Source organism: Onychostruthus taczanowskii, unplaced genomic scaffold (genome assembly GCF_017590055.1).
Source record: "Onychostruthus taczanowskii isolate IOZ18803 unplaced genomic scaffold, ASM1759005v1 scaffold86, whole genome shotgun sequence".
Lineage (NCBI taxonomy): Eukaryota > Metazoa > Chordata > Aves > Passeriformes > Passeridae > Onychostruthus > Onychostruthus taczanowskii.
This window is the reverse complement of record NW_024506552.1, coordinates 3,105,292-3,132,508: the sequence shown is the minus strand read 5'-3', so window position 1 is coordinate 3,132,508 and position 27,217 is coordinate 3,105,292. Positions and strand designations below refer to the sequence as shown.

At 53.1% G+C, this 27,217-nt stretch overlaps 1 protein-coding gene across 2 annotated transcripts in view; it reads right to left on the bottom strand.

The window, feature by feature from the left end:
* Nucleotides 1-27,217, bottom strand: part of STX1A (syntaxin 1A) — a 68,544-nt gene that overhangs the window by 22,328 nt on the left and 18,999 nt on the right. The window lies entirely within an intron of this gene.

The window sequence follows — 27,217 nt, the reverse complement described above, 5'->3', positions numbered from 1 at the left end:
TTGTGTCCTTTCTGCATTATTCTCCCATTTTCCTTTACTAATGCACCAAAATGGTTGAGAGGTTCTGCTCTTGTTTCAGCATCTCAAGAAAACTTCAGCTTGTCCTTCAGGCCACTGCTGGTGGGTTTTCTGGCTCCCTGTGACTCCCAGCTCCAGTTTCTGTGACACTGGGAGAGAGTGGGAAAATATTCTCCTTCTCACCACGCATGGGAGAGCACAGGCAAATGTAAATCCATGGCAAGTGAAACTCCAGGAGTAGGAGGTACAGAGAAGTGGCAAGAAACACTGAGGAGTGCAGGGAGGATAAAATGCTTTAAATTCATTCTGTGAGCACTTGATATCGAGGAACAAGCAGGACCATCCAGATGATTGATGTGACCTGTCCTCAAAGGGTCATTCTCCCAGGCTGTGACAAAGACATTTCAGACTTCATCCAAACAATCTTTCCTCCAGGTGTGAGGAACACAAGCTAGGCTGAATTTGGGATCACAGACAAGCAATTGCGATTCTGTAGGGTTTGAACTGGTCTCATAAGCAGAGATGTCTAGAGCAATTTAATTCCTTTTTGTCCCAAGCTTTAATCACAGGATCATGGAATCACAGGGTGGTTTGCGTTGGAAGTGACCTTCAAAGATCACCCAGCACAACCCCCTGCTGTGGCCAGGGACACCTTCCACTGCACCAGGTTGCTCCAAGCCTGGTCCAATCTGGCCTTAAACACTTCCAGGTTGGATGGGCAACCTGTGCCAGCCCCTCTTGGTCTGACATTGTCCCCCCATGTCCACCCTGATTCCACCCTCAGTTCAACACCTCTGTCCTGTGCTGGGACCCCAGAGCTGGAGGCAGCTCCAGGGTGTGTCAGGAGAGCAGAGCAGAGGGGGAACATCCACTGCTCCCCTGCTGCCCTCACTGCTGAGGGTGAGCCCAGGAGACATTTGGCTTTCTGTGCTGCCAGTGCCCATGGCTAGGTCAAGTCCCATTTGTCACTCCCCAGAATCCTCCAGTCCTTTTCTGCACCCATCATCCATCCATCCATCCATCCATCCATCCATCCATCCATCCATCCATCCATCCATCCATCCATCCATCCATCCATCCATCCATCCATCCATCCATCCATCCATCCATCCATCCATCCATCCATCCATCCATCCATCCATCCATCCATCCATCCATCCATCCATCCATCCATCCATCCATCCATCCATCCATCCATCCATCCATCCATCCCCCAGTCTGTCCTGGCACTGGTGATTGCCCCACCCCAGATTCAGGACCTTGTTTTTGACCCAGTTCAACCCCATGTGGCTCTCATGCTTTTGGCAACTTTATTCCTGTACTTCAGTATCCTGAGGCACTTCACCCATCCCTCCCCAGCTCCTAGGACACACCACAGCTCTTCCCAAAATCAGACAGAGCCCAAATAGTGGATTAAATTGTTCCAGATGTGTGAGTCTGTGCCCATGAGGGGCCCCATGACTGAGCATCCCAAAGGATGGGGCAGAAGGAGGGCCTGATGGAGGGACTCGGGAGGGAGGAAGGTCCTTCACCCCTGCACAAGGTGACACTCAGTGAGCCCACTTGGACAGAGAGACACAGGGCTCTGTGCAGAAAGGAAGCCAGCTGGGGAATTATGGAAAGGTTATTTTTAGAGTTGCATATTTCCATGATAAAGAGCAAGTATTACCTCTGGCTGAAAACTGTTTATAGCACTGGCAGAAAAAACTGACCAGAAGTAGTCCTACCTCCCAGAGCTTCAGCTGGGAGAGCCCTTGTGATGCTGCAGTTGGTACCCAAAGCAGTAAGTCTGAAATAAAGACTCAAAATGCACCCACGGACACCTGAACATGCCAAATCCAGATTTTTTTTCCTTAAAAAACAAAACAAACAAAAAAACCCCAAAAAAAACCAAACAAAAAACAAACCAAAAACAAACCAAAAAAAAAAAAAAAAAAGAGCATTATTTATGTTTTCAAACACTGACTGAAGTGCAGGGAACTGTGTTTATTTAATTCAAATTGTCAGGTCCCAGTGAGGACAACACACAGGCAGGTCACAATAGCCAAGGAAGGGCTTTAAGGACATCCTGCAGCCACTGTCACCTGCAGTCAGCTGCAGCCATCATCCCTGAATAGTGGTTGTCTGGCAGCTTCTTCAGATTCCACTAATTCAAGGAAATGGGATAGCCCAAAATTTCAAGTTGGAAGGAAGGTATAACCCACAGGTTCCCCTGTAAATTTGAGATCCAAATGGCTCATTCTCAGGGAAAGGTCAAAAAGGGGAAAGAAGTCCATCCCACAGTGCTGGGTACTTGTTCAAGGATCTTTTCACATAGCCATGCTCTTGCAGGGTGGTTTGGGTTGGAAGGGACCTTAAAGCTGATTTCATTGCAATCCCCTGCCATGGCAGGGACACATCCCCCTAGCCCAGGCTGCTCCCAGCCCCATCCAACCTGGCCTTGAGCATTTCCAACGATGGGACAGCCACAGCTGCTCTGGGCAATCTGTGTCAGGGCCTCACCACCCCCATGGTACAACATTTCCTCCTTATATCCAGCCCAACATTTTTTGCAGATGACGCCAGCAGCAAGGCAGGGCTTGGTCCATCCATCCCCAGCTCCAAACACAGGAGTGAGCCAGCTCTGAGCCTGCACGTGAGTTACATGTGCTGGGCCTCTTCCATGATCCCCATCCCAAGGCTGACTCACCACCTCCATCTTTTGCTTGTTAATTCACCAAAATCAGAAACAACCCGCTCCTGCTGCAGCTCTGGAGCAGGGGAACACACCTGCCACTGCCTGGGGACCTCCCTCCCCGCAGCCTCTGATCAGTCCCCCCAGCACACACTCTGCCCAGAACCTCCCCATCCACAGAGCCTGCACTCTCCAGGTGCTGCTTGGGGGCTGTGTGCCGTGGGAATCACATGCCATGGGGGCTGTGTGCCAGGGGAGCTGTGTGTCATGGGAATCACATGCCATGGGGGCTGTGTGCCATGGGAGCTGTGTGCCATGGGAATCACATGTCATGGGGGCTGTGTGTCATGGGAGCTGTGTGCCAGGGGAGCTGTGCGCCATGGGAAATGTGCTGTGGGAGCTGTGTGCCACAGGGGCTGTGTGCCACAGGGGCTGTGTGCCATGTGAGCCCTGTGCCATGGGAGCTGCAGAAGCCATGTGCTGTGGGAGCTGCAGGAGCTGTGTGGGATAGGAGCTGTGTGCTGCAGGAGCTGCACGTTTTGGGTGCTGTGTGCTGGAGGAGCTGTGTGGGGTGGGAGCTGTCTGCCTTGGGAGCTGTGTGGGAACTGTGTGCCGTGGCAGTAATCTGCTGTGGGAGCTGTGTGCCACGAGAGCAGCGTGCCATGGGAGCTGTGTGGGAACTGCGTGCCATGGCAGCTGTGTGCCAGGGGAGCTGTGTGCCATGTGAGCCCTGTGCCAGTGCTCTGGAGGTGTGTGGGAGCTGCCCACTGCAGCTCTGGCAGTGCCCAGCAGTGCCCAGCATATCCAGCAGTGCTCAGCAGTGCCCAGCATGCCCGGCACAGCCCTGGCAGTGCCATCAGTGCCCGGCACAGCCCTGGCAATGCCCAGCATGCCCAGCACAGCCCTGGCAGTGCCCATCAGTGCCCAGCACAGCCCTGGCAGTGCCAGCAGTGCCCGGCACAGCCCTGGCAATGCCCAGCACGCCCAGCACAGCCCTGGCAGTGCCAGCAGTGCCCGGCACAGCCCTGGCAATGCCCAGCACGCCCAGCACAGCCCTGGCAGTGCCAGCAGTGCCCGGCACAGCCCTGGCAATGCCCAGCACGCCCAGCACAGCCCTGGCAGTGCCAGCAGTGCCCGGCACAGCCCTGGCAATGCCCAGCACGCCCAGCACAGCCCTGGCAGTGCCAGCAGTGCCCGGCACAGCCCTGGCAGTGCCCAGCATGCCCAGCAGTGCCAGCAGTACCCAGCACAGCCCTGGCAGTGCTATCAGTGCCCGGCACAGCCCTGGCAGTGCCATCAGTGCCCGGCACAGCCCTGGCAGTGCCCATCAGTGCCCAGAACAGCCCTGGCAGTGCCATCAGTGCCCGGCACAGCCCTGGCAGTGCCATCAGTGCCCGGCACAGCCCTGGCAGTGCCCATCAGTGCCCGGCACAGCCCTGGCAGTGCCCGGCAGTGCAGACGTGCTCCCTGGCACGCTGGCTGCAGCTCCCACTCCTCCCCAGCCCGGCGTCAGCGGCAGCGTCACTGCTGTGTCACCAGCGCCTCTCCCCAGCGCTCAGGAATTCACTGCACGGGAAATCTCTGTCCGAGGAGGAGGGAACAGGGAATCCCAAAAGCCAGTGCACCACCCAACCTTGCTTTCTGCCCGCTTCCCCAGCCCATTTTTCCCACAGCGTCCTTGCTCCTTGCAGGGCAGATGACCTCTGACAGAGGGAGGGAGGAGGGAGAAAACCCCAACACTTCTTTAACAAGAAAGATGGAATCACACAACTGGAATGAACAGAAAATAACAGAGACGCTACAAATTCCTGCAGAACAATGCAGGGATGTGCTTGGGCTGGAAGGGAGGAGGGGGGAAACAGGATGGATGCAGGTCTGGCACTGCACAGAACAACTGCCGAGGACTCACCCTGCCCAACTCTCACAGGCAATATTTTTGTGTGCTGTCTCCTGGTGTTCCCCATGCTTCTCCCTCGGCCCCTACCCTTCCACTCTCTCCTGGCCCCACATCCCTGCAGCTCCCCCCGAGCCCTCCTCCCCCCTCTTATGTTGGATCCTCTTGCTGTCTGTCTCCTTTAATTATGGCTCCATCTTCACACTCTGGAATTCACTCTCCTCTGCCAATTCCTTCTCCATATTCCTTCCTTTGCCAGGATTTGCCTTCCTCATTCCCTCCAATCCTGGATTCAGTTTTAGGCACTTCATAACCAGAAATACATTGAAGAGCTGGGGAAGGGTCTGGAGCACCAGGAGAAGTTAGGGAGCTGGAGGGGCTCAGACTGGAGAAAAGGAGGCTCAGGAGGGACCTTCTTGCTCTCTACAACTCCCTGACAGGAGTGTGGAGCCAGGTGAGGATCAGGCTCAGCTCCCAGGGAACAAGGGACAGGACAAGAGGAAATGGCCTTAACCTGTGCCAGGGGAGATTTAGATTGGATATTGGGGAATATTTATTCCTAAAAGGCCTGTCAAGCCCTGGCACAGCTGCCCAGGGCAGTGATGGAGCCACTGTCCCTGGATGGGTTTAACACACATGTGGATGTGGCACTTGGGGACATGGGTTAGTGGTGGGCCTTGGCAGTGTTGGGGGAATGGTAGAACTTAATGATCTTGGAAGTGTTTTCCAACCATAATGAATCCATGATTCTATCCTCCAGACATGAGCAACCCCAACAATCACAGCAGCTCCCCCTCCTCCCCCCCAGTTTGCAGGAAGGGAGGTCCTTCACTGTGCAGGGTGGTGTTTCTACCTTTTAGAGAACAGGATTTATATTCTCTGGGGGAATCCTTGGGGAAATCTTGCACTGGGGTATCTTCCAACTGTATCTGGCTGTACCCAGGGTATTCTGTACCCCACATTCAGTGTATCCTGGTCCTCCTCACCATCCCCCAAGAGAGAGAGGCTTTCCCCAACAACCTCCTTTTTGCAAGTTATCCTTTCCCACACCTCAAAGCAAGGTGTGCAGGGAAGGAAAAGCACAAAGGAAAGTGTGTCTGGTTTTATGGCAGGATGTAGAAGCCAGGCACATGTGGGTATATCTCACCCATGCTACCAAGCTGGACACAGGGAGCAGATGATTAAAGAGTCAGGGTGGGATAGAACAAAATGATGTGTGAGTGCCATTGTGGGGGTCAATCCTGGGGCAAGTTCCTTTCAGTGCTTTCATTAAGAGCTTACAGACTGGAGGAACCCCCCCCACCAGCTGGAGGGGTGGCACAGGAGAGCTGTGCTGGCTCCACATATCTGACCTAAAGGCACACTTGATTAATTACAAATCCAGGCTAAAGTCAATTACAGGCATACTGGAGAAGGACAAGTCTCAGCTGGTTCTTGGGGATAACAAAATTCTAACAATCAAATACAATTCCAGAACCTTGTATCTGCTCACACACTGGGAGGAGGTTCCAGGAAGGCTGCAGCCAATGGCAGGATGGGATGTGTGGGGATCAAAGGCATTTTTTTCCTTGCAAAAAACCAAAGCTGAGCAGGAGTCAGGCAGACAGAGCCTCCCCAAGGTCAATGCAGCACCATGCTGAGGACAGGCAGAGCAGGCAGATGGGGTCTGCAACCCCAGCCCCTAACACAACCCTGAGCCCCCACAGTGCTTCCACATTGCCAGGGATGTACCAGGAGACAATCAAGAGCAACAGTGGCTGGAAAGCAGGATTTAACCCAGGGGAGGTCCAGAGACTCTGCCTGATTGCTGCCCATACACAGCAGCCTCAACCCCACCTCACGCCAGCAGATCTGCTTCATCCAATTTTTGAGAAGTTGGTGATCACTAAAGCTTGGCTTGCCAGCTTCTTGCAGCCTGTGTTTATTGAATCTCCTCCTTCTGGGATGAGGGAAGCTCAGGATTCCCATTCCAGGCTCAGGGATGCCACAGGACTGCCAGCCTGGCACTGGGACAGGACCTGCTCCAGGTACACACCAGGGTGCAATGGTCAGGAGTGACAAGTTCTGGTTTCCACCTCAGGAACTAAAAATGCTCTCTGGACATCTGAGAACCACACACTAACCATCAATGGACACAGTCCACTTGATACTGAAGGTCTGAATAGTGAAGGTCTGATAGCGAAGCAGCCACCTCTGACCCAAAGCTCACATTCTCTGGACAAAAGCAGGCACCAAATCTGCACTTGGCTTGTCAGGAATCACTGACTGAGGCCCCATCCCTTTCAAGGGGAGCACATCACTCCAGCCCTTTGGCAGGGCAGGATTTCAGTCTGTCCTGCTCTTGACCTCCCACAGCCTGCAGGGCTGGAGCAGAGGTGTGTGCCAACACCAACCAGCCTGTGGTTGTGTAAGAAAAGGGGTTTACCACCATGGTGACTGAGCACAGGTCACACAGAGACACTGTGGAGTCTCCACACCTGGGGATAGTCACACAGCATCTGGACACAGCCCTGGGAATCCTGCTCCAGGTGACCCAGCTTGGCCCAGGTGATCTCCAAAGGTCACTTCCCACTTCAACCAACCTGCTTCTGCACAAATAAGGAGCTGCAGTGCCCTGTGATCCATCAGACCAGATGGAAGATGCTGCTATGCTGCTTTGGGGTGTCCCAGGAGGTCACAGGGCTGCAGAACATCACCTGTGCCATGCAGCACTCCCACACAGGGCTGGAGTTAGAGGGCTAAGGGGCACAGCCTGCACCTCTGCTGACACACACAGGGACATTCCTCACTGGGACACCGGCTGAAGCAGCTGAGAGGAGACCCAGCAAAGCAAGGAGATGGCATTAACAGTAAAAGTTGTTCAAGAACAAGAGAAAATGCCTTACAGAGATCCCACAGACATGATTGTTACAGTCTGCTCTCACCTTACAGGGAGGAAATGCTGGAAACTGAAGAGCTGTTCAGTGTCCATCAGATCCTTTCATAAAAACCTGGAACTCCTGGACCCCCTCCTTTGTCAAACTCAATGTACCAAGTCCAGAGGTAGGGAGAAGCAGGACACACACCCAGCTCAAGGCACAGGAGTGCCAGGCAGCACTGTGCACTTCCAGGACCACGAAGTCCAGCCATCCCCCTCCCACCAGCTGCCTTTCTCTCTGAACTGCCTGCCTGTCCAGGTCCTGCAGCACAAGATGCTCTTAACCTCCTCCCCCAGACACACCACAAGGACGAAGGAGCAAGCAGGAATAAACAGCATCAAGGAGTCAAAGTCCAACACTGGAGCAGTGCTACTGCTGTGGCCACATGGCTCTGAGAAGGTGAATCTCCATCAAGTTTTTGTGCAGAAAACCCCAGCCTTTCACACTGAAGACAGCATATCAGGCAATAAGAGTTCAGGCTGGTGCTGCCTTTCAGCAGGATTGCACACACACTGGCCACAAAGCTGCTTCCCTCTGGCACAACCAGCATCCCACTAGGGACAAGTCCATTTCCTCTCACCATTAATTATTTCATATTAGGAACCTGCAAGGATTGAATAGCTCATTCCAAAGCTCTTTTTAGTTGTTTCAGGATCTCTCACCTGCCAAGGTAAGGTGGGAACTTCTGCCCTCGGGCTGTGGAAGATGCCATGTGACAGAGGAAGCCCCCAAACAACTCAGAGAGATAAAGGCCAAGACCCTTCCCCAGCACCAGTGCCTTCCCCAGATTTTGGTCAGCAGGAGATGGCTGGCAAGCAAGGGTGACAGCTCTGCAGCAGATTTCATCCTCTGCTTCCCCAGGGCTTGCTCTGATGACACTTTTAACGAGGGTCCCCATCTCCCTGGCACAGCACAGGGCACTGGTCCCCCTGCACACACAGCAGCACTTTGTCAGCACTGTGGCCCAGCTCTGCCTGCTCCATCCTGACATTTCAGGGAGCTATTTTGGTCTCTGCCAAGGGCAGAGCTCTGACACAGGCAGCCAGATGAAGGGGGAGGCAGTGGGCAGCAGCAGGAGAAGGCTCCCAGACAGATCAGCATCAGCACCCATGTCTGGAGCCCACTGCCCTACACTGGCCACGCAGTGCTGAGTGCAGGGTGGGTTTGCTTCCAGCCTGCCCCAGCCTGGAGAGTTGGGAAACTCCACAGAGCTGTCCCGGAGGAGGACATGGAACCACCCCACACAGGGAAACCTGACCTGCCCAGCCCCTTCCACCACCTCCAGGCACAGCAGGATCTGCACATGCCAGCTTGGACAGGCAGAGGGGCAGCCTGTGCCAGGGCAGAGCTCAGCACAGCACCAGGAGCTTGCACAGCACCTCAGGGAACCACAGAATCAGGGATGGGTTTGGCTTGGCAGGGACCTTCAAAGGTGATCCAGCCCAACCCACTGCCAAGGGCAAGGACACCTCCTGCTATCCCAGGGTGCCCCATCCAGCCTGGTCCTGGGCAATTCCAGGGATGGGGCAGCCACAGCTCCTCTGGGCAACCTCTGCCAGGGCCTCACCTCCCTCAAAGTTAAGAATTTCTTCTTAATATCTAATTTAATCCAATCTAATCTAATCTAATCTCCCCTCTTTTAGATTAAAACTGTTCTCCCTTGTCCTGTCACTATATGCATGTAAAATGTCACCCTCTTTTGTTAAGCCCCCTTTAGGCTGGAAGGGGCTCTAGGATCTCCCCAGAGCCTTCTCATCTCCAGGCTGAACACCCCCAGCTCTCCCAGCCTGTCTCCAGAGCAGAAGGGCTCCAGTTCTTTGATTGCTCCACATTTCCCCACAGAGGAGCAGGTCAGATAGCACATCTGACCACAGGAACATCTGACCACAGGAACATCTGACCACAGGAACATCTCACCACCAGGAACATCTCACCACCAGGAACATCTGACCACAGGAACATCTCACCACCAGGAACATCTGACAATAGGAACATCTCACCACCAGGAACATCTGACCACAGGAACATCTCACCACCAGGAACATCTGACAATAGGAACATCTCACCACCAGGAACATCTGACCACAGGAACATCTGATCACCAGGAACATCTCACCACCAGGAACATCTCACCAGGAACTGAGCCTAGAACAGCACAGGGCAGAGAGGCAGCCAGCGTGGGGCTGTCCTCTTCAGCCCTGCTGGGCACAATTTTCCCTGTATGCAAGCAGGATGGGATTTTCAATTTACATTCATCCTGCAATGTTAATTAGGAGCTCCAAACATGCATAAGGAAGGAAAGTTTTCCAAGTCCCAGGTCCCACCAAGCCATAATTGCAGCACAAAACTCCAGGTGGGGCTTGAGACAAACCTGGACAGTCAGAACCTGGTGCCTTCAGGGACCCTAACGTGGTCTCCTATTGCACTGGAAATTGGAAATACAATACCATGGGATTATGGTCCTCCTGCTAGTGATGGAGCAAGGCAGCAGCAGCACTCCCCACAGCTGAGGTGCCAGAGCAGCTGACTGCAGGAAGACCCCACCAGGGCCTCAGAAAAGCCTGTTTACACCACAAGTATTTGGACTTTTCACATGACAAATTACTTCAATCATAAAAATATGGATTTTTCCCCATTTTTCTGCTGCTGATGGGACGTCATTCCCAGCTGCTCCATCCATATCAATGACCACCTTCCCACCAGGGCTGGGAAGAGGTGGGTCCAGAGGCTGGTCCCAAGGGGAAGCTCTTCATTAGCAAAGTTAATGACTAGTTTCTTCACTTCAGGCTGCTGGAAAAAGCAGCTCAGAGCTTCTCTAGTGTGAGAGCAGAAGTTCCCCAGGGCCCTGGGGCTGTGTCCAGCACCCTGCTCAGACCTGGAAATGAAGCTACAACGGCAAACACTGACAAGCCCTTTTATCAGCATTTTTTTCATGTAAAACTGAACAGGGCAAATAAAAAAGAACAAGACAAAGGGTTGAAATGTCACTTCATTTTCTTTTCAATTAAGAGCAAATGTTACACATCCTTCCCCAGCTAAATCTTGAGAGCAGCTCCATTTGCTGTGGCTCCACCACTGCAGAAGAGGAACAGCAGGAACTAAGCAGGATCTTCTTAAAATTCAGAAGAAAATAAGGTGGGTGATGTTCTGCCTACATTCTCCAACTTGCTTTCCCACCAGGCTGCTTTCCTGTAGCACCAGAAGCTATTAAAAGCCCTTGCAGTAGTCTCAAGAGCACAGAATTATCTCCCAGATTGGGAGCTCCAGATTCCTTTTGGTCATGGTGAGATATATAATCCACACATGGTGCCATTACCCACTCTAAGCACTGTCTCTGCAAGAACCCAGATGGATGCCAAGAATAAGGCACTTCTTATAGCTGAGGCATTTTTAAGAGATGCTAACATGCCTTGCATAAACGTGTCCTACTTTCTGACTTGGGCTGAACACACATGAGTCACTCAGCTGCATCCTCCTAAAAGCCCACACCTGTACAGAAAAATCCCACCTCCTCTCTCACACACCCAACCTGAGCAGGAAGTGCTGTCAAGGACAGGAACATGCTGGTTTTATTATCATGATTCAAAACTTTTAAGCCCTCAATGGAAATAAATGTTACTCCACATCATCACCCAACGTGCTGCAGAGTCACCTTCCACCAGCAGCACAGGAGGAGCTTTTACAGGTGACTGAGCTCAGGACAGACCTGGTCCTGAAAACAAGGCATCAGCATGAGGATTGATTGCCTTTCATCACAAAACAATCTGGAGTGACAAGAAGGGACACAGAGACTTGGTGCCCCTTCCAAGTGGAGGTACAATGGGGACAACATTCCCTGCCACACAAGGACAAGTGCATCTGCCCTCAGAGAGCAGATGGAGCATCTGACTGGCTCTGCTGCTCTCCCACAAAAGAGGAACCTTGCAAGTCTTGACATTGCCACCTCTCCTCAAAACCTTCTCACCAGGCTACAAAGGACAAGAAAGGAAAGGGCTGAGGTCACTCCAGCCGTGGTTTTTCACCAGGGCTTTGGCCGACAGAACTTTGGAACTTCAGCCTTGTTTCTCCAAAAAAAGCTTCAAAGAGAACACCTGTCAGTCTGAGAACAGCAGCTCCCTGCAGCTGAGAAGAGCAGGCAGCATCACGGCTTGTTCAACAAGCCAAAGGCAAAGGCAGCACAGAAAAACCCTTTCCAGCCATCCTGCCCCTGCTCTGCTTTCAACCCAGAAACTTTTTAGGAGAAACCTGTGGGTTTCTATCCCCTGACTAATTGAAGTGACCACACATACAAACTGCACTGTCTTCTCATCTCTGCTTTTTTGCCCTACATAAATGCTAATGCACCTATGCTGCCTGAGCTGCTCTCAGATCTCCAGAGACTCCTCAGGGTCAGCTCCTTCTTGAACCCAGGGGCTCTTTACCTGAGGTTAAGGTCCTCCTTCTCCTGAGCCTTTGTATGACCAATCTTTTAAGGCAACCCTTAACTTAAGAGACTATAAAGACCAATAATTATTGGTATTGGAAACAGTGAACAGGAAACCCTTTGACACAACCTGTCCACCTCTAATATCCAACTGATTATTGCAAGTTTTGAAATATTGATGCAACTCAAAAACTTTTCACACTGCAATAAAAAATCAAACAGTGTTCAAACCATTGCCCACAGGCAGAGAATGAGGGATGGTTTCATGTCATGGTCCTAGAGAAAGGCTGGAACTGACACAGGCTCACTCTGGTATGTGGGAAGGTCAGGATTTGGTTATTTTCCATCAGAACTTTCCCCCTGAAGCTGCTCCCTTTACAGCTGCGGTTTGAAGGACAGAGGAACAAGTTTCAAATCTGGTACCAGGTCAGATGGGGCTTGGAGCCCCCTGGGATAGTGGAAAGTGTCCCTTCCCATGGCAGGGGTGGAAGAAGATGAGCTTTTAATGTCCCTTCCAACCCAAATGTGATATAATGATTCTGTGATTCCCAGCACTTTTGACCAGACCCGAGAGGAAAAGGCTTCCACCAGGTTCAGACTGGGACCATGGAGGTGACAGCTACAGGAAACCAAAAAAGCAGCCCTTGGGTTATGGGAAATGGCACAAACATCCTCGTGTGCATACACACACCCCAAGGCTGACCTGGAGATGGTGTCCATCAAAACAGACCAAAACAGCACCAAGGGTATTTCCCAGATCAGCACAATCATGGACCCAGAGTGGTCTGGATTGCAAGTGACCATAAAAGCTCCTCTCGTTCCACCCCCCTGCCATGGCCAGGGACACCTTCCACTATCCCAGGCTGCTCCAAGCCCCATCCAACCTGGCCTTGGGCACTTCCAGGGATGGGGCAGCCACAGCTGCTCTGGGCACCCTGTGCCAGGGCCCCACCACCCTCACAGGGGAGAATTTCTCTCCAGTATCTGAAGTGCTGTTACCTGAGGGCTACTTCCAGCCCTGACCACCCCTGGCAGTCACCAGAACAATGATGGATCACTCTCCTTATTAAAAGTGCACAGAGAAGTGGTTCATAGGAGGCTGCTAATAAAGAATATCTGCACAAGATGGTCTTCAGCTGCACACACATCAGTATTTACAGATCCTGACCTGCTGGATTCTATACCGCTTGATTAATTATTTACCTCAAAGCTAATTAATCATCCATTAATTCTTGGTGAGCTCTTCCAGCAATAGAGCACATTCATGGAGTGACTCAATAAATGCTTCCACCATTTAGAGCTCCATAGGATTAAGAAGAAAAATCTTCTTTGAGAGAGCCCCAGACATCAGAGAGGCCACGTCCCAGTTGCATTTCACCTTCTTTACTGGGCAATTCTTTCGCCTTGCCCTGATCCTGTTATCCATGCCATGATGCTCATTTCTTCTCCAGACAGCACTTTTTTTTTTAGTTGCATCCAAAGCAACTCTTTGATTTGCATTTTTGGTAATAAACTGATAACTTTATTAGGAAAACACAGTTCTGCTCCACCTCTGTGGGGCCTGGAAACTCATTAACAGTGCTAAGAGATAACATGCTTAAACCTATTAAGCAGGCTCCACTGGCATTAGAAACAATTTCAAGATTTGTTGCCTGCTCTCAAAAAACATTTCTCTCTGACAGACCCCAAGGACTGAGGCAAGATCAGAGGAAAGGGCTCTGGGGACACAGCAGGAGACATGTCACCACAAGGGAAGTGACAGGGCCATTATCAAGCCCCACTCTCCTTCGAGAGTGTTTGGCCCTAGTGTTGCCCAGCCAGAGCCTTCGTAGCCATCCTGCCCAAAATATCAATAATTCATCCCATTTTCCCAGCCATAGAATCACCGAATCAATTAGGCTGGAAAAGCCCTCTGAGATGATGAAGTCCAACCATTCCCCCAGCACTGCCAAACCACCACTACTAACCTGTGTCCACAAGTGCCACATCCTCACATCTGTAAAATCCACCCAGGACTGGGGACTCCAGCACTGCCCTGCACAGCCTGTGCCAAGGCTGGACAACCCTTTCCATGATGAAATTTTCCTCAATAGCCAATCCAAATATTCCCTAGTGCACCTTGAGGCTGTTTCCTCTTGTCCTGTCACTTGTCCCCTGGGAACAGAGCCCAGCTCCCAGCTGGCTGCCCCCTCCTGTCAGGGAGTTGTGGGGAGTGAGAAGGGCCCTCCTGAGCCATGGCCTGTCACTGTCACTAACACAGAGCAGACTGAAGTGACAGCCTAATCTCTTTGTCCCTATCAGCCAGCATCTGTAAACATCTCCCATTCAGGCTGCTCCAACCCAAACCCCATCTCTCCAGTCTCAGTCACAAGCCAGGATTTATGGTAACACCTCCCCAGCCCACGTGTCCTCATGTCACCGTCTCCAGAGGAGACTGGTCCAAGCACAGCACATCATCACCAACTGGAGGGGAACTGGAGCGTGTTAACAGCGTGACACGTCCCTGAAAGGGCAGCCCAGCCCTCCACTGATGCAGGAATTGCATCCACGAGCCAGCTACGTTAGGCAGAAGGTCTCAGGTGTGAGAAAAATCATTCAGCATCACCACACCCCATGAATCCATGCCTTTTGGGGCAGCCTCAGCAGGCTGAGTGCCCAAGCTAAGCAATGTGGTGTCCAGGGTGTGGGCAGCCCTGGGATGCAGGCTCAGGGCTCCATCCCACCCTGTGCTCATGGAGCTCATGGAGCATCTGCAGCATCTGCAACACACACTGGTGAGCACCCATGGATCACAGGCAGGGGATCCCAGCTCTGATAATTCAGCAGCAAATTGCCAGGGAAGAAGCCAAGTGACACATCAGGGAGAGTTTTTTCTCCTACTCATAGATCTCCAACTCATCAGCAGCAGTGTCCCATTGGAATGGCAGCACTTTTCCATGATATTTCACTCTCCAGTTGCTCCCCCTATCTATTATTTACACCTGCCTGCTAAATTCACTTGGAAATACGTCAGGGCCCTTTCCCACAGCTCTGCTCTCGTTGAAGGACCAAAATCCAGGACTAGAACTCACAGAATCACCACCCAAGGAGGGGAGGCTGCTGGTTGGTGCTGTGGTAGGCAGCCCAGTGATGGTGGCCACACAAACTGTGGGTCCCTTCCCTCCAGCCAGCACCCACCCAAGTGGGTCCCAGCACAGCAGGGATGCAGGAGCCACAGCCCAGCCATGCAGACAGCAGTTCTCTCCTGGGACTGGCTGTCTGGCAGGCTAAATCTTCCCCTGGAGAACCGCGGAGAAGCTCCTCTCCTGTGCTCCTCACTGCCTGCTGGAAGCTTGGCCATGCCCTTGGAGGCTCCAACCAGCACAGACATGAGACAGGCACTGGCAGATGCAAGACAGCCTCCAGCACGGCTGCCGAACCACTGCTGCTCTGAGCTGTGCCCTGGGGAGGAGCTCCTGCCAGAGGGAAAGCAGGGGGCACTTGAGGAAACTGCAATTGCACAGAGAGGGGTTTGATGAACACACTGTGGATGGACAGGGAACCAGTGGGATGGTCCTGTCCAAACTGCTGCAGTGAATGGCTCAATGTGCAAGTAGAAACTGATAACAAGAGCTGACCCCCAGGGTCTGTACTAGGACCAGGATTAGTTGATAGGGACCAGAACTAGTTCAAACCTCCATCAGGACACAGGCTGTGCATCAAGAAACCCCCAGCAAGTTTGTGAATGGTACTGAGCTGAGTGGTGGGGAAGGGGAAGAGGAAGAGATCCAGAAGGACCTGGACAGGCTGGAGCAGTGGGTCCATGGGAACCCCTTGAGGTTCAACCAGGCCTGGCAACATCATGGATCTGGATCAGGAAAACCCCTGGTGCCAGCAAAGACTAGGGGATGGGTAGAGATAGATGGACAGAGAGGGATGGATGGATGGATGGATGGATGGATGGATGGATGGATGGATGGATGGACGGACAGCAGCTCTGTGGAGAAGGACTTTCTAGCTGAAGTCCCATGTGCCAAAAGAGATTTGGGACATCAGTGACCTCTGTGCAGTCCTTCAGTTCCCAAAGGCTGACATTTATTCTTGGAAACAGAGCTCAGAGTTTCACATTGCAACTTATTGATTCAAGCTGTGGGAAACAAGAACAAAAACATCAGATGCTGACTCAACCCTTTCCTAATTGTCTAGAATTTTTTTCAACTCTGCCCAGTAAAACACTCTGCAGCAGGTATGACAGAACAGGCAAAGATGCAGAAGGATGGATGGAGGAATGGAGGGCATCCTGTGGTAGCTAAAGGAGGAGAAATTTAGATTACATATTAGGAAGAAATTCTTCCCAGTGAGGGCGCTGAGGCCCTGGCACAGGGTGCCCAGAGAAGCTGTGGCTCCCCCTGGATCCCTGGCAGTGCCCATGGCCAGGCTGGACAGGGCTTGGAGCAGCCTGGGACAGTGGAAGGTGTCCCTGTCCATGGCAGGGGGTGGAACAAGATTAGCCCTTAAGTCCCTTCCAACCCAAACCATTCTGTAAATTCATGATTTCATAAACTTCCAAACTCAGTTCTATGGGAGCTGCTGGCACTTGCAGCAGGGGAGCTGCAGGGGTGTTCTCTGGGAGGAGACCCTCACCAGGAGCTGCCCATTTGCAGGGCACAGCCAGTGCCAAAGGGCTGCAGAACAGTCTGGACAAGCTGAGACCATCAGTGACAGTGCCTCAGATAAAGGCTACAAACAATGTCCAACAGCAGCTGTGAGCAAGAAATGAGAACATGTGAGAGGAAAAGCCCTGCAGACCCTGAGGCCAGGGCAGAAGGAGAGGCTGGAGGAGCTCCAGGCACCGGAGCAGAGCTTTTCCCTGCAGCCCATGATGAAAACCATGGTGAGGCAGGATGTCCCCCTGCAGGCATGGAGGACACCATGCCAGAGCATGTGAATGTGTCCATAAGGAAGCTGTGACTTCACAGAGAGCCTAAGCTGGAGCAGGCTCTCTCTGTTTCTAGACTGAAGCTCTAACTGTGGCCCTAACACCCAGAGCCACTGCCCTCACACCATCCCCAGCCCTTGCCATTCAAGACCTTCAAAGTACCCACACAAGCTGCTATTCACCCCGAACTCTGAGCAAAGAGCCTCAGCCTCACCAGGACCTGAGATAAGTAGGGAATGTTCACATTAATGGTGGGGAAGAAGCCAGGAGACAGACACTGGTCTGGGCTGTGGAACATGCATGAAGCCAACCCCTACATCCTTCTACTCCCCCAGTCCCTTTGCCAACAGCTCCAGCTGGGCAGAGGGGATGGGGATAACCCAGGAGACAGCAAAGCAGCCTGACAAGAGAAAACAAAAATAAATCCCAAGTCCTGTTTGAGCTTTTGGGCAGCTCCTAACACCAAACACTGCCCAGCAAAGGAAACTGAGCAGAAACTTCTGCCCGAGGACGTGGTGGAGTCACAAAGCCTGGATGTGGCACTGGGTGCCAGGGTTTAGTTGAGATATTGGAGCTGGGTTGGACTCGATGATCTTGAAGGTCTCTGCCAACCCAGTGATTCTGTGGATTCTGTGAATTCTGTGAAACAGGAGGTCCAGGTGGTACTCAAGAATGTCCCACAGATGCCCAGGCCATGTGTTTGTGTGTGGGTGGCCAGGCTGGTGAACACCAGTGTGCCAGCTCTGCCAGTGGGATTCCAAGCCCTTGGATGGCAGGCAGGCAGCTCTGGGCAGGCAGCAAGGATCAGCCTGCAGGGGCTGGGCTGGCACTGCCAGAGCAGCCACCGCACCGGATCAGCAGCTCCCAGGCACTTCCAGGAGGCAGAGCCCTTCCACCCAGCTCTCTGCAGGGTTTCCAGTAACAGCAAATGGGCAGCAGTGCCCCCACGGTGATTAATCATCTTCCTGGGATGCAGGGAATCGTTATTTCCCACCCCTCAGTGCAGCTGGTGCTGCACCCACGCCACGGCAGCCTCGCAGCTGGCGGCACCCTCGGATCAACCACGGGTGCAGGAGGGGGCAGCGGGCAGAGACCCTGAGAGAGTGGGCTGCAGCCTCATGCAGAATGTGGGCGGTGCTGTGAGGCTATAAAATACAGGGATTTTGGGGGGAGTTCAAGGGGAAATGGGAGATATTTGCTGTCTGAATGTTTTCTCCTAAAACAAGCGCTGAAAGGATTTAGAAGGACAGTCAGACACTTGGTTACTGCAGGGATTTTGTCCAACACACAGCAGCACTGTGAACAGGATTATCATGGAATCATTTAGGTTGGAGCAATCCTCCAAGATCATGGAGTTAACCCAGCACTGCCACCACTAACCATATCCCCAAGAGCCACATCCACACATCTGTTAAATCTGTTAAATCCTTCCAGGGATGGTGACTCCACCATTGCCCTTCACAGCCTATTCCACTGCCTGACCACAATTTCTGTGAATAAATTTTCTTCCATCTTGCTACATCCTTTCAGGCAGTTCAGAGAGCAAGAAGGTCCTTCCTGAGTCTCTTTTTCTCGAGGCTGAGTGCTGTTTTTAGCACAGGGTAGAACATTGGATGCAGAACCACACGCTGCACAGCACCACAGCCATGCACCACTGCACTGGACATCCTATTGCAGCTTTGTTTTGTCACTATCAGCAGGAAAAAGGTCCCATGTATCTCAGGAACACTCCAGAAGCACTGCTGGTTTGGCCTGAGCTCAAAGCAGCTGTAGCCCTAGTTCCTGAAGGAACCAGTCAGCTCACAGAGTGCTGGGGAGGGCAGGGAACAGCAGGGCAGGGCAGATGTGCACAGTGCCAGGTTTGCCCTGGGCTGAGGCAGAACAGCTTATTTCACCAGTTCTGCCAGTTCCCAGCCTGACCCCCTCAGATACTGGTCACTGGTCCCTGAGCAGGTTTTGTGAGGAGTTCTGCTCTGCAGTGGTCAGTCAGGGATGGGACAGGCACCCACTGCCACCCACTGTCAGACCCACTCTCCAGCTGGGCTCACCTGGTTGCTGCCCAGGACTCTCAGGGCTCCAGGAGTGTCTAGGAGCTGGTCACATCACGATGTGTGTCCAGTGTCCCACTGGGTATCCTGGCTGTCCAACCCTCAATTGTTTTCCAGTTTCTCCTCAATGTCTTGTCAGTTGATGATGACAAACCGTGGGCAGCCAAAGTGACCACAGCACCTGCAGTTTTCCCTCCAGAGGACCCCACCACCAACCCAGAGAACCCTCATTTCCAGACACAACACAACTCAAGGGGTCAGAGGAGCCATTTCTGGCTGGCTCCAGCCCTGTCCAACATTTCTGGCTGCCTCCAGCCCTGTCCAACGTGTTCTCCCACGCTGCAGCCATGGCCTACCCTCCCTGGCATGTGGCCACCCATCTCACCAGCCAGGCTAAGGTGCCCTGCACCCACCCAGCAATGTCCCCCCCCTCCACCAGACCCAATCCACCTCTGTGTGCTCCTCTGTGCTGCACACCCACTGTGAGAGCTCCCAGGCTCCTTCAGCACCCACATTTCCTGCTCTGGCTGCCACTTCCTCTGACTGCTTGCCTGAACTCTCCATTTTTAATTGACTTCTCCCTCTCCTCCGACCTAAAGCACAGCCCCACACACCTCCCTGCCACACATGAGTACAGTCACCCAGGGGGACAGACAGACACTGCCTTTCCAAATCTAAATGGATTTTCATCAATAATTCCTCCTCAAGCTACTCCCAGCAGTTTCCCACTCACTATCCCTGACTCTTTCCCCTCTCAATAATTTAGTTGTAGCTCTGTAGAGTAATTTCTTGGAATGTGCCCATAGCAGGAGTTCCTGGTGCACCCCCAGTGGGATCTCCATGGGTGATGCTGAGGTCCCAGAGATCCCAGGACTCCTGGCCACCCTCCTCCTCCTCCTCCTCCTGCCTGTGCTGCTGCCCAGCTCTACTGACCAGATCCTGCTGCTCCTGCTCTCAGCATGCCTAGAAAGCACCATCTCCCACACGTCAGAATAATCTCAGGAAAGAGTAAAAGGATTTAGAGCTTGCTCAGCTCAGCCCTCCTAAACCCATTTCTGCAATCAGGGATTATCCCAGTGCCAGCACCAAGACAACGGCGATTCAGCAGGAGAAGGCAGAGCTCCAGCTGCTGGGAATGCTGCTGGGGCTGGAGGGGGTCTGCTGCAGAGCACCCTCCCCACCTTGGGGTCCCTGCCCCTCTCTGCCCACACAGGCAGCACACCAGGAAGCCACATGGCTGGGTGACATGGCTCACCCAGGGTGTCAGTGCTGTGCCAGCTGTGGTGACACAGCTGCACAGGGCAGGGCTGGCCTCCTCACTGCCACTGCTGATCCTGCTGTTTCCTTCTCCCAGCACTTTCCAGAGCAGCTCCATATTTCTGTTCTTCACCCTCTGGTCTTCACACCCCCCTAGCACCTCCCCCTGCCCCAACAATGCCAAACTGAGAGCCAGAAGCATGAGGAATCCCAGTCATGTCCGTGCCAGGAGGAGGACTGAAGGGATGGAGAGGGGATGGGGGGATCCTGGATGCTGGAAGGAGAGAAACTCAACCACAGACCAGTGACTGTGACACCCAAGGGCTGTGCCACTGATGCCACCAATGCCACCCAGCATCCCACCAGCTGGGGACAATGCCACAGCCCAGCTCACTGCCCACGACAGCAGGGCTCCTGGCTGCTACAGAGGGGTCTCTGGCTCTTCTTCTCCCCTTGGCATACAGGGCCCAGCTGGGAACAACTCCAATTCCAGCAGGAAGAGGCAGGGAGAGCCTGAGGACACCACGTGCCACAGGCAGTTCCCCAGGCCACTGCACCCAGTGATGGCTGGGAGAGCCCTGGGCTGGAGCTGAGCTCTGCCAGCCCAGACAGCAAGGGGCACAGCTGCCATATCCCCTCACATTTTGGCTCCTTTCTCTCCTTCCTCCCTCTTTCTAAGCTCCCTGGATGAAAAAACTCAGGAGAGGGCCAAGAGACTCCCTGTGCAGCCAGCTTGGCTCACCCAGCCAGCCACGTGGATCCCAGCCAGGGCTCAGGGAGCAGCCAGGGCTGGAAACCACAACGGGAGTGGGACCAAAGTCCCACACAAAAGATGAGCCAGCAGAGAGAGACAAGGGTGCCACAGCTCAGGGCAGTGATGGCCTCGTGTCCCCTCACCTCCAGGGCTCCTTGCCTCCCAGTCCATCCCAGCACATGGAACAGGGACTGAGGCAGTGCCCTGGGTGACACTGCTGGTCACACAGAGCCAAGGAGCCACAGTCCCTCCTGCACTGAGATGGGAGCAGCAACACCTCAGGCAGCATGGATGGGCTCCTGCTCCACTGTCACCTCCTCGCTGCCCAGCACACAACAGGGAGTGCTGCCCAAAGGAGAGAAAGTTTTCCAGCAGCAGCAATAACACAGGTTCCAGGAGTGCCACAATATCTTCAGGCTAAATTAAACCCAAAGTGATTACAGAACAGCTGATTTTGATTCTTTTTTAACATGTTGCCATGAATCAGACTCCAGTTAATTGATATTAACTGCACTCAGTGTGTGGATCACCCAGCACTGCTCAGGGTGATGGAGCAGACAAGGGGTGCTGGTGATCATGGAGCAGAACTGCATGGAAAAAGGGAATATCACCTGGGATAAAACATTCAGGGGAAACAAAAGAAAAAGCCAAAGGGGCACAGGAAGAGAGGACAGACATGTTGCAGGCAGCCTCACTGCAGCACTGGGATGATGCACAGGAAGTCCGTTGTTGGAAAAATCCCAGCTTTACAGAGACAGGGCAACTGAGAGCGTAGACTTAGGAAGGCCATGGAATAGAGACATTGTTGAGAGAGAGATTGAACTAGAAACAAGTTGCAACAAGTTTCAAACTATGGCCTTGCAAAAAGACCAGATACTTTATAGAATTAGAACTGTGAAAGATGCATTCTGGCAAGACCACATGGGGTAAAAACATAGGTGATCGGTGTCAGAACTATCAGCAGCATTGTGCAGCAAAAGCTAACAGGCTGAAAAACATTTATAAGATATTGTAGCCAGGAAATAGGTCGGCTTCTGATAGAAATGTGTTGAGTTTTACATCTCTTATGTCTCACCCTTCAACAAGACTGATAATGGAAAAAAAATCTTTTAAAACACCTCCCAGTTGCCACGTCTCTGTAAAGCTGGGATTTTTCCAACAGCCCATGTGTCCAATTCCTGTGGGCAGCACCCAAGGGCTGGCAGTGGGTGCCACCATGCTGGGCACGACGTGGCTGTGGGAGCCTCAGGCAGGTGGTGGCAAAGGGAAGGTGAGGAACAGCATGAGCATTCCTGCTTCCATAACCTGAGCATCCCCACACCCATGGCCTGAGCATCCCTAAACTCACAGCCACGGCATCCCTGGCTGTGGTATTTTCTGGGGTCCCCTGACAAAGAAAGGAAAATTATGAATCTGACTCCATGTTCTTAGAAGGCATATGATATGATATGATATGATATGATATGATATGATATGATATTATCTATACTAAAGAATAGAGAAAGGATACAGACAGAAGGCTAAAAGATAATAATAAAAAACTCCTCACTCTCCCCTCAGAGAGTCCAACACAGCTGGCCACAATTGGCCAGTAAGTAAAAACACTTCACATGCAACCAATGAAGCAATCACCTACCACATTCCAAAGCAATAAAACACAGGAGAAGCAAATGAGATAATATTGTTTTCCTTTTTCTCTGAGGCTTCTCAGTTTCCCAGGAGAGATATCCTGGGCAAGGGATTTTTCCAGAAAATATGATGGTGACACCTGGCACCATGGCCTGAGCATCCCTAAACTCACAGCCTAGGCATCCCTGGCACCATGGTTTGAGCATCCCTAAACTCACAGCCTAGGCATCCCTGGCACCATGGCCTGAGCATCCCTAAACTCACATCAAGGCATCCCTGGCACCATGGTTTGAGCATCCCTAAACTCACACCAAGGCATCCCTGGCACCATGGTTTGAGCATCCCCATGACCAAGCTCACCCCTGTTCCGCCTGCACCCCCTGGCACCCACTGGACCAGTGCCAGGAGGAACTGGGCTGGTTGAGGGCTGAAGGGTGGCATTTTGGCAGCTTGTTCCCAGAGGCCACGGGGAGGGCTGACTGATCACTCCCAGGACAGCTGTGTCACAAGCTGACACACGGCTGAGTCACCGTGGCCTGCCAGCCCTCACTGTGCCCATGTCCCTCAAACACACATTGCCTGTGGCTACCCCAGCACAGCACCCACCACCAAACACAGGGCACCCCAGCCCACCCCCACAGACAGATCCCAGCTTCCACAGAGGAAGGGAAGGGCAGCCCAGCCTGAAAAGTTCAAGAAACGCTGACCAGCAGTTGGGTCAAAAGGCCTGGAGATCTCACACCCTGGGGTACCCACCTCTTTAAAACCAGAGCTGGGGCAGGTGCTGGGGCCTGGGAAGGCTGGGGTTGTGCAAAGCCTACACAAAACACCTGAGCTGCAGTGGTGACCTGCCAGGATGAAGCCAGAAGGGCAAACAGCTCTTTAAGCAGAATATATTTGTTCCTGGGCTGACACTGGCACGTAAATCGATCGTAAACAGACTCGGGCTGGAAATGAGAAGACCACTGGAGGGTATGTCCTAGAGAGGCCCTTCAACAAGGATTACAGGGGGGAGAGACAAAACTCCTCCAAGATGGAGCTGGAGCAGTGTCTGCAAGGGTGACAAAGTATCTGTGTGACACAGGGACAGGACAAAGCCGCCTGAGGCAACCCAAGCACCGTGTGGCACTGCCAGAAGGGCCATGGGTAGAATTAGCACCACACTGCTAGGGAATGCCAGGCCAAGTGAGGTACTGGAGACAGTTTGGGAGATCCTGGACCCCCCGGTGGGCAGAGGAATCCCCCCTCCCTGCACCAAACACCCTCCAGTCTCTACCTTACACACCAGCCACAGCTGCACCGACCACGGGTGAAAAGAGGCTGAGAACACACTCCCTCAGGGACCTGCCTGGAGAGGGCAAGCAGGAAGCAAGGAGGCAGGATGCTGAGAGCCACAGGGCAGGTGGCACCTGTTCTCACTGTCCCCTTGAGTGCCAGCTCTGCTGTGGCTCTGCTGCCACACCGTGCCCTTCCCACCCTGCTGAGGACCATAACATCCACCAGCTGTGCTGCTGTGCCCTCCAGACTCAGTCCCACTCCAGGAGCTGTGGGAAGCAACCAGAATCCAGGGAAGCAACCAGAATCATCCAGCCTCCTGGGTCACTCATGATTTAATGTCCATCAAAGCCACTCCACATCCTGACATCCAACTGGGCCAAGAGCAAAGTCCTGCATCTGGGTCAGGGCAATCCCCAGTGCCAGCAAAGACTGGGGAAGGCTGGAGAGATGAAGGGATGGATGGAGAACACTGCAGAGGACTGGAGGATTCTGGGGAGTGACAAATGGGACTTGACCTAGCCATGGGCACTGGCAGCACAGAAAGCCAAATGTCTCCTGGGCTCACCCTCAGCAGTGAGGGCAGCAGGGAGGGAGGGGCTGTTCCCCCTCTGCTCTGCTCTCCCGACACACCCTGGAGCTGCCCCCAGCTCTGGGGTCCCAGCACAGGACAAAGGTGTTGAACTGAGGGTGGAATCAGGTTGGACATGGGGGGAAATGTCAGACCAAGAGGGGCTGGCACAGGTTGCCCAGAGCAGCTGTGGCTCCCCATCCCTGGAAGTGTTTAACGCCAGATTGGACCGGGCTTGGAGCAGCCAGATCCAGTGGAAGGTGTCCCTGCCCACAGCAGTGGGTTGGAAAGAGAAGAGCTTTAAGTCCCTTCAGTCCAAGCCACTCTCTGAATGTATCTCTGCTTCAGGCCAGACTGCCTGGGCAGGGGCAGCTCCCAGCTCCACTAGGGCTGCAGATGAAGGGTGAGAGCAGAAGATGAATAGGGGGATATGCTGCTTTTTCCTCCTGTGTGCAGGACATGCCCAGATACCTTTTCCCAGATCCCTTGCTCTGCTGGGGCTACACTTGCTTCTTCTTCAAAGTCTGATGAAGTCTGGGCTGTCTCTGATTTCCCACCCAAGGGAAGCTGGGAGAGGATGAAGGAGCAAAGAGAAGACAGGAGAACAAAGTCACCTTCACCTCTCCTCTCCACTGCTCCTCCCAAAGGAGAATCACAGCCCTGAGCCTGCAGTCCCCAGCACAGCACTACTGCAGCTCCTGGTCTTCAAGAGGCAGCTCCTGGTCCTCCCTGCCCTGGTGGGACCAGGCACCAGGGGAAAGTAGCCCCAGAAAACCACTGCACAGCGGTAGGTGGAGCTGAGAGGGCACAGAAAGCCATGTCTGAGAGGGCAGCTCCAGCAGGAGCCAGCCCCAGACTTGCTCCTCCAGCAGCACCAGAGCAGCAGCTCCTTGGGGCACACTGGGCTTCCCGCTGGACACTCTCCCAAAGGACCTGCTGAGAGGTGAGGTTGTGCTTACAGGAGAGTACAGAGCCAGCTCAGAGAGGTCCAGCCAGCACTTCGGCAGCTAGACAGCCCCAAATTGTTTTTTTTTTACACAGGCCAGTGCTCCCTCAACAGCATTAGACAGAAGTGAGCAGCTACAGCTTGTCTCTTTGCCTACCTGACACATCCCTCCACCAGACAGTGGTCTGCTAGGAATAACAGGGGTCACTCTCCAAGGAACTCCCATCAGCCAGAAAGACTGAACAAAGTCACCCATGCCCTGGTGCTGAACACCACCACCCTGAGCCTGCACAGCTAAAATAATGAAGCTGGAAGTCAAGCTCCCATGGAAGTGAACCTCCCCTTCTGTGCTGGTGCAGCTGGAATGGACCTGCTTCCAGGTCTGAAACATTTACTGGGCCTCCCAAAGCCTGCAGAGATGGGCTGAGCTGACAGGCTGAGAGACACAACTTGGGATCTGAAGATTTCTGTTCGCAGAGGTAATTCATTGGGCAAACAGCCGTGTTACATAACCAGCACTGGAGAGCTGGGAGCACGGCCACTGGAGGGACACCGTGCTCAGAGAAGAGGAATGGCACACAATCCCTCCTGACCACTCCAGGAAAACAACAAATGTGATTTCATTGCTTGCTGGCTGGAATGTCACCCACAGCCATCTCCTCTGGGATGTGGCCTGGACCATGAACCAAGCAGGAGCAGCTGATTCCAGAGCCAGGAGCAGAAACAGCCGCAGCACTCACCGGGAAGGATTTTAGGAATGGGTTTACCAGTAGCTGTGACTCAAATCTGGAGTAGCACAGTGATGGCCCCAGCCCAAGGAGGAACCCAGCCCCTCAGCTTTTCCAAGGCCACTCAGTCCCACCACAGCACTGCCCAGTGGGGTGGGGAGACCTTCCTGTGCCCCTGCAGCCAGGCCCGAACTGCCGGAGCCGCGGGCTGCCACCTCACTGTCTCAGTGGCAAAGCCAGCCAGCTCCCCACCCACTGGGCTCCAAAATAAGCCCAGGCAGCAGTGGCAAGGCAGATCCAAAAGCAGTCTGTGCAGCCAGAAGAGGGATCAGCAGGAAGGGAGGGATGAGCCCCTCCATGAGACACGGATGCTGCACTCCACACGCCAGGCAGGAGGGCAAATCCAGGTCTCACAAAGACACTGGACCTCACTTGCTCCTGCAAAAAAAGAACACCAAGGGGCTGCATCTGCCTAAGCACAGCCACTTAAAAGCAGATTCCAGTGGGATTGTGCCCACGAAGTCCTCTCTTCTATTACTGACCCTGAGAAAGCAGCCATTCACCAGCAGCACCTCTCCATCCATCCCTCCAACAGCAATGCCAACCACTGCCCATACGTTTCCCAGACTACCAGCCCAGCTCTGTTCCAGTCTAAAGCCCCACTGCAAAGTCCTCCAGCCCCAGGAGGGACTTGCTGGTGGTGTTTAAGGAGTTTGTATCTCTGACGGAGAAGCTACACCCACACCAAACCAAGCTGCACAGCACATGTGCCTCCAGAAAGGATGAGAAGTCCATGACATTCTCTTATTTCCTGGAGGAACATTTCCCCTCATCTTGCATCTTCCACATGATGCTAAAGAACTTGGAGATCACTAAGAAATAAGCAAGGTACTGTTGCAGAGGGGATGAGCAGCATCCCAAATCCCTGCAGGGAGCTACATCTTGCCCTGATGGCCATCCCAGGTGTCAATCCTTGCCCTGTTAAACAGCAAACCCCAGTGAGTACATCCCAAAATTAGCCTCTCACTACCTACATTTTAGTGTCCTTTGGCTCCATCCCCCTGCCATGCCTCATGGAAACTTGTTTCTGAATTTCCAAATTAATCTTAATAAATTCACAGCCCTGGGTTACAAATTTGCATTACTGAGCAGATTCTCTGTGGG